Source organism: Thalassophryne amazonica, chromosome 14 (assembly GCF_902500255.1).
Source record: "Thalassophryne amazonica chromosome 14, fThaAma1.1, whole genome shotgun sequence".
In the NCBI taxonomy this organism is placed as follows: domain Eukaryota; kingdom Metazoa; phylum Chordata; class Actinopteri; order Batrachoidiformes; family Batrachoididae; genus Thalassophryne; species Thalassophryne amazonica.
Window position 1 is genome coordinate 25,697,481 of NC_047116.1, and position 12,247 is coordinate 25,709,727.

The following is a 12,247-nucleotide window of genomic DNA, read 5'->3' on the forward strand; positions in this document are numbered from 1 at the left end:
CAAACGCTTGTTTGGTTGGTTGGTTGGTTGGTTGGTTGGTTGGTTGGTTGGTTGGTTGGTTGGTTGGTTGGTTGGTTGGTTGTTTTATATATTTGATTGTTCACTCAAATGTTTCATAAAATGATTCACAGTTTTGACATTCTCAAAAGACGAAATGAATAATGGCCTAAAAACATGGTTTCAAAATGTTCAATACACTAAATGAACCAGTTGCCTCAGAAAATAATTAGCTTCCTCATTGCTTTCAAATGATCAAAAGGACAATAGCCTAAAAAAATTGTTTTAAAATGCTCAAAACATGAAATGAACCACTTCCTTCTTTGAGATCACTTAAAAAGCTACATTGCTTCTGAATACCTCACTGCTTTCAAACCTGTAAAACATTAAATGAAACAATTACTTCAGAAACTCAATCGCTGTCTTGAAATGGTGAAATAGTTAAAAGAAACCATTGCTTCAGTAAATGATTCACTGTTTTGAAATATGAAAATTATCTAAAAAATTGTTTCAAAATGTTCAAAACACTAAATAAACCAACTACTTTAAAAGTCACGCTTTCAAAACACTTTAAAAGATACATTGCTTCTGAATGACGCGCTGCCTTGAAACAAACAACAAAATGAACCAACTGCTTTGGAAAAAATCATTTGCTCTCTCAAAATAATTAAAATAGTTAAAGAAATAATTGCCTCAGAAAACAATTCCCTAATTGGAAGTGCTCTTATAATCAAATGGCTTCAAAATGTGGATACCCCTAAATAACCATAATGTTTCAAAAATGATGAAAACACAAACTGATCTAATTGATTCAGATAGTGATTAACAGTTTCAAAACACCCAAAACTCTGGATTAAACAATTGCTTTACTGAAAAATTAAATTTCTCAAAACATTAAATGAACCAGTTATTTCAAAAATTATTCACTGTCTTAAATGAACCAGAAAACTGAACAATTGTTTGAGAAAATGATTAATGGTCCACTGTCAAATTCTCAAAATAGTAAAATGAAGAGTTCCATCGGAAAATGATTTGTAGTTTTTAAGTGAAAAATGCATGGCCCGGTGGCTTGGTAGTTAGTGCGCTTGCCTCAGAGGGTTGTGGGATCAATTCCCACCTGGTCCTTTCTGTGTGGACTTTGCATTCTCCCACGTTCACATGGGTCCCTCCGGGTGCTCCGGTTTCCTCCCACTTTCAAAGACATGCATATTAATAGGTGAATTGTAATCTTTCAATTGACAGGAGGTGAGCATGTGAACTCATTTGTCTGTCTACGTGTAATCCTGTGATACACTGGCGTCCTGTCCAGGGTGTACCCTGCCACATGCCCTATGACTGCTGCAATAGGCTCCATCATCTACACACAGACACACACACACATCCCCAAAACCATGTGATCCTTGATTGGAGTAAGTGGATATAGAATATAAATAAGCAATAGACCAAATAAACCAATGGCTTCAAAAAAATTAGCTGTTTCAAAGAACTTGAAAAATGAAGATTGCTTCATAGAAAAAAATCATCATTTGTTCAAAACACTTGAAACTAATACAAAGAAAATAATCCACTCAATCTTTAAATAATCAAAGCACTAAATGAACCAAATACAATGACAGTGATTTATTATCTCAACAACACTAAAACTATGACTGAAACTATGGCTTCAAAATACAGTATATACATCCTCTCTCTCCAAAGAGACCAAAGAGCTGTCTAAGGGCACCAGGGACAAAACTGTAGACCTGCACAAAGCTGGGATGGACTACAGGACAACAGGCAAGCAGCTTAGACAACAACTGTTATGATTATTTATTAGAAAGTGGAAGAAACACAAGATGACCGTCAATTTCCCTCGGTCTGAGATTCCATGCAAGATCTCACTTTGTGGGGTAAGGATGATTCTGAGAAAGCTCAGAACTACACAGGAGGACCTGGTCAATGACCTGAAGTGACTGGGACCACAGTCACAAAGATTACATTACTAACAACATAACAATATTTAACTCATGAAAAAATGCGAGAGGATGTTGATGAAATTTGGTGAACCGAGAATAATGTCCAAGAAATTTTTAATTTGATCTGGAACATATTTTAGATCCAGGATCCAGAAGACGTGGACAACTACTGTAGCAGGATGAAGGTCCTGCCTTCTGTATGAAAAGACATTCCCGCTATCTTGGCTAATGGGGAATTCCCCTTTGGCTGACCTATAGAGGAATGGTCTTTAGTGCGAGCCATCCAGGGTTCGATCCCAGCCTAACCTGCATGTCTTTAAATGTGGGAGGAAACCAGAGCACCCAGAGGAAACCCACACAAACACAGAGAGAACATGCAAACGCCACACAGAAAGGCCATAGGTGGGAATCAATCCTATCGCCTTTTTGCTGTGAGGCAACAGTGCTAACCACTAAGTCACCGTACTGCCATATATATATATATATATTCACCCACTCAATCAATCACACTCCAACCTGTCCACCATAGCCAAGAACAAAGAGCTGTCTAAGGACACCAGGGACAAAACTGTAGACCTGCACAAGGCTGGGATGGACTACAGGACAACAGTCAAGCAGCTTGGTAGAAGACAACAACTGTTATGATTATTTATTAGAAAGTGGAAGAAACACAAGATGACTGTCAATCTCCCTCGGTCTGAGATTCCATGCAAGATCTCATTTTGTGGGGTAAGGATGATTCTGAGAAAGCTCAGAACTACACAGGAGGACCTGGTCAATGACCTGAAGAGAGCTGGGACCACAGTCACAAAGATTACATTAGTAACACATGATGCTGTCATGGTTTAAAATCCTGCAGGGCAGCAAGGTCCCCCTGTTCAAGCCAGCACATGTCCAGGCCCGCTTGAAGTTCACCAGTGACCATCTGGATGATCCAGAGGAGGTATGGGAGAAGGTCGTGTGTTCAGATGAGACCAGAATAGAGCTTTTTGGAATCAACTCCACTTACCATGTTTAGAGGATGAGAACAACCCCAAGAAAACCATCCCAACCGTGAAGCATGGGGGTGGAAACATCATACTCTGGGGGTGCTCTTCTGCAAAGGGGACAGGACGACTGCACCGTATTGAAGGGAGGATGGATGGGGTCATGCATTGCGAGATTTTGGCAAACAACCTCCTTCCATCCGTAAGAGCATTGAAGATGGGTCATGGCTGGGTCTTCCAGCATGACAATGACCCCAAACACACAGCCACAGCAAATAAGGAGGGGCTCCGTACGAAGCATTTTGAGGTCCTGTAGTGGCCTGGCCAGTCTCCAGACCTGAACTCAATAGAAAATCTTTGGAGGGAGCTGAAACTCAAAACCTAAAAGATTTGGAGAAGATCTGCATGAAGGAATGGATCAAAATCCCTGCTGCAGTGTGTGAAAACCTGGTGAAAAACTACAGGAAACGTTTGACCTCTGTAATTGCAAACAAAGGCTACTGTACCAAATATTAACATTGATTTTCACAGGTGTTCAAATACTTATTTGCAGCAGCAACAAACAAATAAATTATTAAAAAATCCTAAATTGTGATTTCCGGATTTTTTTTTTTATTTTTTTTTTTAGATTATGTCTCTCACAGTGGACATGCACCTAAGATGAAAATTTCAGACCCCTCCATGATTTCTAAGTGGGAGAACTTGCAAAATCGCAGGGTGTTTGAATACTTATTTTCTCACTGTATATATATATATATATATATATATATATATATATATATATATATATATATATATATATATATATATATATATATATATATATAAAACCCTAGAGTATGAGTCCTTTTACTGGCTCATACTCCAGCAAAGAGGGAAGTGTTTATTTGTAGGTCCTTTAGCCATGTAGCATTTTTGTTCAAGAAGAGAAAGTGAAGGCCAGAATTTTCATTACTTTCCCCGGTTCCTTAGAGCTCTTTTCTTCAAACAAAACAAGGACAAATGCTTTGCTCAAAAGCCATTACTCTTCAGTGGAACCCTATTTGTGGGAACAAAGACGAGGGAAAATTTGCACAAAAAGAGCGTGATTATGTGGCTAAAGAGTGAAAAGCTCCCGTATGTGATGTCTGAGAGGACCATGTCTAATAGATTCGTTCTGAAGACCTTGACATTACTTCCCAATTAAGGTATGAAGTCATGCTTCTTCATCAGATGAACTAATGGCGTATCTCATCAAGCAAACGCAGTTTGAGATTTGTAATTGTTGGATTTTCTGCTGAATAAGATAAGGTGCCCGAACAAATGATTGCACAGCCATCATCAAGGCGCTTCATTTGAACCTCAGCCATTACTGCTTCTATATGGTGTGTTATTACACTATGGTTGAAAAAGGGCATGTAAAAATGAAAAATACCACAACAACTAGACATCAATGTCAACACATTAACATAAACATAGGTCTCAAACAACCGGTTGAAAGGGCCAGATGTGACCCACAAGTGAGTTTTGTGACGCCTGCAAATGTTATTACATATTTATTATTACAACTGGCACTAAAATGTTATTTTTTTCCATTTTTTGAAAATCCACCTTTCTGGAATTTTAGAGTAAACTGCAGGTTTATTTCTTTACAACTTACAATCAGTTAATTTTATGGCAAAAAGTAGCATAAAATTAGAATTAAATAGCATTAAATTGTATTGTTAAATTGTAAAATGTATTGTGAATTATATATACAAAGTAAGTATATGGTTAGCAATCACTCAAAATACTGAATTTATAAGACAAAAATTAGTTTGATATGTTTTAAAACACTTCACTGCACTTTTTCTCTTTCAGAGGTGTGTCATTGTTTAAAAAAATGTGACACTTTAAAAATGCATATATGTTTAAGAAATTAAAAAGTTACAACTACTTTTTAATTATTTTTTTTTTAACATCAGCATGAATGCACAGCACATATGTTTTTACTGTACGGCCAAAATGTTCTTTGTGCATTTGCGGCAGTAGACTTTGCAAGTCAAGTAGTTCCCTCTTGTGGTACATACAAAACTTTTCTGCACTTGGCTTTCTATTCATTAAAACAACACAACACAGAAAATTGCTAAACATTTAAAAACCATAACACATATTAACAAAATTGCCATTAAAGACATTTCCGAAATATCCAGGATGGCAGAGGAGACAATCAGGCTAACTCAAAATACAAAAATGTAATCTTGTATTTCACTTTTAAAATTTAGCAAACTGCAGCTAACTGCAAAAATAAATATATATTTGCAAACCTGTAAGGAAGTTGAAACACACAGTTGCTCAGTTACTTGCTTTGTATCTTTATGTACTTCTGACACAGAGGTGTCTGAAATATTTATCAACGGATTAATATTTGGCAGCCTGGGCGAATGCATGCTTCAAATTCATGATGATTCAACCAGACCTCAATAAGTTGTGTGTCATTGCTGCCCAGTGCATCATTCATTTTCATCATAATCATACTAAAACCCTCAAGGTTATCAGGGCTCAAACATTTTCCAAATTGGATGCAGTTTCCCAGATCACAATTTTGCTCCTGTTTGAAATATCTCCTTCAAATTTGACACACAGCTTTACCTTTAACTTGATCAGGGCATACCTAAATGTCATCATAACTTTAATTTAACCCTAAAATTTACTTTTAAAAAATTTCCAAAGGGGATGCACAGGTCTCCTACTTTGTGTCTGAGGTACTGCCTCCAAAGTTGGCACACAACATCCTCTTGGTGTTGACCAGTTTTCTTTTTTATATCATGATCCTGCTTAATCCCTAAAGGTTACTGGGGTTAAAATAAGCACCATTTTTGTTAAATGGACCTCTTCCAAAACTGGCACACAGGTCACAATGCAACACATTTCTCACATTATATTATATTATAGTTTGCTTAAATTTAATGTGACAGATGCTTGTCTTATCTTCATTTAAATGAAACTGTTTTCATTAATGTGTGTGTGTGTGTGTGTGTGTGTGTGTGTGTGTGTGTGTGTGTGTGTGTGTGTGTGTGTGTGTGTGTGTGTGTGTGTTACTTACTGTCTTACTTAAACCCTAAGGTTTTATATATATATATATATATATATATATATATATATATATATATATATATATATATATATATATATATATATATATATATATATATATATATATATATTCCACTTATGAGAAACTGACATGATGATCGAAGAAGCCATGGTCAGCAAATTGCATTGTTTATTGCAGCTGTGTTTGCTGTGCTTAGTGTTCTTTTATTGGTATTATTTTTAATAAGCACATTTTCTATAAAAAAAAAAAACATGATTTAGTCTTGAAAATGTATTTTTCCAACTGTCTTGAAAAGGGGGTGTCATTTTACAATCAAGGCTATCTTGTACTCAGCCGAATACGGTCATTACCAATTCCACCAGAATTTGTCAGTTTGTCTATTTGTTAGTAGGATAACTCAAAAAGTAGTGAACAGTTTCTCAACTAAATTTGGTGAGCAGATAGATGATGTTCACTGGAATAAGTGATTCAATCTTGGAGGTGATATGGAATATATTCTGGAACTAAGATCCAGCAGAATGTTAGGCTCATAAAACATTTAACTCATAAAAAAAAATGCGAGACAATGTTGATGAAATTTGGTGAACCGATAATAATGTCCAAGAAATTTTGAATTTGATCTGGAACATATTTTAGATCCAGGATCCAGAAGAATTGGACAACTATTGTAGCAGGATGAAGGTCCTGGGTTCTGTATGAAAAGACATTCCCGCTATCTTGGCGAATGGGGACTTCCCCTTTGGCTGACCTATAGAGGAATGGTCTTTAGTGCGAGCCGTCCAGGGTTCGATCCCAGCCTAACCTGCATGTCTTTAAATGTGGGAGGAAACCAGAGCACCCAGAGGAAACCCACACAAACATGGAGAGAACATGCAAACTCCACACAGAAAGGCCACAGGTGGGAATCAATCCCATGGCCTTTTTGCTGTGAGGCAACAGTGCTAACCACTAAGTCACCTATATATATATATATATTCACACACTCAATCAATCACACTCCAACCTGTCCACCATAGCCAAGGCCAAAGAGCTGTCTAAGGACACCAGGGACAAAACTGTAGACCTGCACAAGGCTGGGATGGACTACAGGACAACAGGCAAGCAGCTTGGCATAGGACAACAACTGTTATGATTATTTATTAGAAAGTGGAAAAAACACAAGATGACTGTCAATCTCCCTCGGTCTGAGATTCCATGCCAGATCTCACTTTGTGGGGTAAGGATGATTCTGAGAAAGCTCAGAACTACACAGGAGGACCTGGTCAATGACCTGAAGAGAGCTGGGACCACAGTCACAAAGATTACATTAGTAACACATGATGCTGTCATGGTTTAAAATCCTGCAGGGCAGCAAGGTCCCCCTGCTCAAGCCAGCACATGTCCAGGCCTGTTTGAAGTTCACCAGTGACCATGTGGATGATCCAGAGGAGGTATGGGAGAAGGTCGTGTGTTCAGATGCGACCAGAATAGAGCTTTTTGGAATCAACTCCACTTACCATGTTTAGAGGATGAGAACAACCCCAAGAAAACCATCCCAACCGTGAAGCATGGGGGTGGAAACATCATACTCTGGGGGTGCTCTTCTGCAAAGGGGACAGGACGACTGCACCGTATTGAAGGGAGGATGGATGGGGTCATGTATTGCGAGATTTTGGCAAACAACCTCCTTCCTTCAGTAAGAGCATTGAAGATGGGTCATGGCTGGGGCTTCCAGCATGACAGTGACCCCAAACACACAGCCAGGGCAACTAAGGAGGGGCTCCGTAAGAAGCCTTTCAAGGTACTGGAGTGTCCTGGCCAGTCTCCAGACCTGAACTCAATAGAAAATCTTTGGAGGGAGCTGAAACTCCAAACCTGAAAGATCTAGAGAAGATCTGTTTGAATGAGTGGACTAAAATCCCTGCTGCAGTGTGTGAAAACCTGGTGAAAAACTACAGGAAACGTTTGACCCCTGTAATTGCAAACAAAGGCTACTGTACCAAATATTAACATTGATTTTCACAGTACACTATTGAAATACGTATTTGCAGCAGTAACATACAAATAAATTATTAAAAAAATCATACATTGTGATTTCCGGATTTTTTTTTTTTTTTAGATTATGTCTCTCACAGTGGATATGCACCTAAGATGAAAATTTCAGACCCCTCCATGATTTCTAAGTGAGAGAACTTGCAAAAATTGGTCAAGGTTAGTCATCTTTGAACTTGTCCAAAGTCTGTGTCCCAAGAATGTTCCCTGTGAATTTGAAGACTCAGGAAGTAATTGGACTGGACTTGGGCTAAGCACAGACAGAGGGACGGACGGATGGATGGCGCAAAGTCTTTGCAATATCTGATGGCCATATTTAATGGCCTCGAGTATAAATGTATTAATAATGAACTTCTACAGTAATTTGTGAGTAGATGAATGATGTCCTCGGAAATCATTTATGTCATTTGTGAGTTGATCCAGAACATATTCTCGATCTTGTATCCAGATGGCTATTAGACATATAGCAAAAATGAACAAAATTGTGTATTCTTAGGAAACAAAGCTTGATGATAAATGCAAGTGAAAGTGGGTATTTTGGTGGTGGGACATACCTGGCCTTGGTGGAGGCATGTGCTCTCTGCGTGCCTTCTAGTTTGATCTCATATTTTGAAATATATCTCTTCAAGCAAAACGTGTGCAGGGAGAAAATATTTAAATTTCCATCCGCCTAATACATTTCTATACATAAAGACAAGCTATGGAGCCACATATCACTTGACAATGATCTATTTTAGAGTCATTAATTACAACACATCTGCAGAATGTGAGCGCAAAAACCACAATATCAAAATACAGGGTCTGAATCCCAAATCAAGCTTTGCACACCATAATCCTGTTAAAAATGTAATAACTAATCCCTGAGAATTAATGCTAGCAATATTTCATATTAATAAGTTCTTGTAAAACTGAGTGAGAGGGAAAATTGATGGCAATACGTCTCACTCACTTCAAGTGTGGTGCAGGAGGAAAATCATTGGTTCTCATTAAAGGTGCAATCTTGGAGCCCCGCAGATCTTTGTTGGAATAAGTGCAGAAAATAATCTCTTTTATTGATAGGCACATGTAGCACACAGTATGCCAACTGACAGGTACTTATCTGTCGCCTGTGTCCTGTGTTAAAGAAAGATATAATTCTTTGTGACTGCTCCTCGGGGCATCAGCTCTTCAACTTCATTATTTCTCTTCATGATAGATATATTTTTCCTTGGAAACCTGAGAATTAATATGAGAGCCAGCAATCTCTGCCAGCGGTCATTTGGAAATGGAACAAAAAATGTCATGTCAGTGTATGGAACATTTTTTTAAGGCTGTACGCTGACATTATTCTAATTTATTGATGGATTCATAAAATAAGCCTGTTTTGGATTATTAACTTAATGATTTAAGTCAGTTCCTAGCAGCTATAGGCTCTTTTGTAAAAATCTTATCTCGTCAAATATTTCAGTCGTATTGCCTGACAGCAACTGTGCGTGTTATTTTACAGCAACTTTATATATTTATACTTGAATGAAACAATTATAAATGCTATATTCTGAAGCCTTTTAAGGGGCAACTTTCTTAATATTGAGGTGGTGGATGATATATGACTGCCTCACTCAGATTTGAATTAATTTTTGTCTATAATTGAAAAAGCAAAAAATTCTAGGGCTCAATGATTAATGCAAAAAAACGTATCAAATTCAAAAATTCAAATTTATTAATTTATATAGCGCCAATTCACGACAAAATCGTCTCAAGGCGCTTCACAACATAAAAAACAATTAAAAATTTAAAACACAATAAAAACAACCATAAAAGAAAGACAGCAGTAAAAGAATAGAAGATTAAAAACACATCATAACACTAATGATAAAACAGGGAAAATAAATGAGTCTTTAAACGTGATTTAAAGGTCTCCACAGTGTCCGACTGCCAAATGTGTGCCGGCAGATCGTTCCACAGAGCTGGGGCACGATAGGAGAAAGCTCTGTGACCGGCAGACTTCTTATTCACCCTGGGAACACACAGAAGTCCTGCACCCTGAGAACGCAGGGCCCGAGCTGGTACATAGGGGCTTATCAAGTCAGCCAGATAGGGAGGTGCAAGTCCATGAACAATTTTATAAACTAAAATCAGTACTTTAAAATCAGTACTTTAAAATCTGTATCATCACCTGATTTGTCTAAAGAAAACTGGCTGTAACAATGATGATTTGTACTAAAAATAATTTGAATAATCTGACTATTTAGTTTGTCCAATTACTTTTGGACAATTAAACTGGAGACACTTTGTCTACAAATGGCCGTAATTTTTCATTGTTAATCAATCAATCAACTTTTTTCTTATATAGCGCCAAATCACAACAAACAGTTGCCCCAAGGCGCTCCATATTGCAAGGCAAGGCCATACAATAACCATGAAAACCCCAACGGTCAAAACGACCCCCTATGAGCAAGCACTTGGCCACAGTGGGAAGGAAAAACTCCCTTTTAACAGGAAGAAACCTCCAGCAGAACCAGGCTCAGGGAGGGGCAGTCTTCTGCTGAGACTGGTTGGGGGCTGAGAGAAAGAACCAGGAAAAAGACATGCCGAGAAGGGGGGCAGAGATCGATCACTAATGATTAAATGCAGAGTGATGCATACGGAGCAAAAAAAGAAAGAAACAGTGCATCATGGGAACCCCCCACAGTCTACGTCTAAAGCAACATAACCAAGGGATGGTCCAGGGTCACCCGATCCAGCCCTAACTATAAGCCTTAGCGAAAAGGAAAGTTTTAAGCCTAATCTTAAAAGTAGAGAGTTAATGTGATGCTTTTTTTGAAGTCCTTTGAGTTAAAGATAAAAGTCTGTCTTTTGTTTGTTTTATTTAAAATCCATTGTGGCAGTGCAGAGGCAGCATTATGAAATTGTGTCAATGGCCAAATATTTTTTGGATCCAACTGCAGTTTACAAGATTGTTTTATAGTCTGTGTTGTTCTACTACTAAACACAATAAAATCAACACAGTCTAAGGTCTTTAGCAGGCGTTGACAGCTATATGGATTGTGCATTTACACCGCATTAAACGTTACTGCAGTATTACATGTAGAAATAGCTGAGATGAGATAAGCAGGTATTATTTTTGTGAAATTTGCATGTTAATTAATAAAACAATGGACAACAGACAGTATGTTAAAGCTACAGTGTGCATGATTTAGTGCCATCTAGTGGTGAGGTTGCAGATTGCATTATGTCATCACAGGTCACAGTTCTGGGAATTCATGCTCCCATGTCTTCTCTTGTGATAAACAATATGTACGATCCTAAATGTAACAAAAATGAAAGGTTTCACATTTGTCACTTTGCACTTGTATCCACGGTAGCAATCACTGATTCTTCTTCTCTTCATTTCTCAGCATTCTGGTCGTGCTGCAAACGTGAAAGGTGGAGTGGGTATGTTCCTTTTGGGCTACTGTATCGACATGGTGGCCTCCATGAGGGCTACAATTAGGTAGTTTAATAGTAATAAGTCGTCATACTAAATAGTGTTTGTCACTTGTAGCGGTTTTGTCTAAATTTTCCAAAATTAGGCAAATGCATCCCTCCAGAATTCCCCTCAACATATTTCATGGAACAATTTGAAATTTGGTGATACCTTCCTCCCTGCACTTTTTATTTTATTTAATTTATTTATTTTTGCGAGTTTTTCAGTCAAACTTTGCTTCACAGTAGCTCACTTTGGAGTGTCATGAGGTAAGTTATTAAGAAAAAGGTAAGTTATTAACCAGGTAAGTTATTAAGAAAAAGATTCTTATTTACAATAACAACCATTACATATATATATATATATATATATATATATATATATATATATATATATATATATATATATATATATATATATATATATATATATATCAATCAATCAATCAATCAACTTTTTTCTTATATAGCGCCAAATCACAACAAACAGTTGCCCCAAGGCGCTCCATATTGTAAGGCAAGGCCATACAATAATTATGAAAAACCCCAACGGTCAAAACGACCCCCTATGAGCAAGCACTTGGCCACAGTGGGAAGGAAAAACTCCCTTTTAACAGGAAGAAACCTCCAGCAGAACCAGGCTCAGGGAGGGGCAGTCTTCTGCTGAGACTGGTTGGGGCTGAGGGAAAGAATCAGGAAAAAGACATGCCGAGAAGGGGGGCAGAGATCGATCACTAATGATTAAATGCAGAGTGATG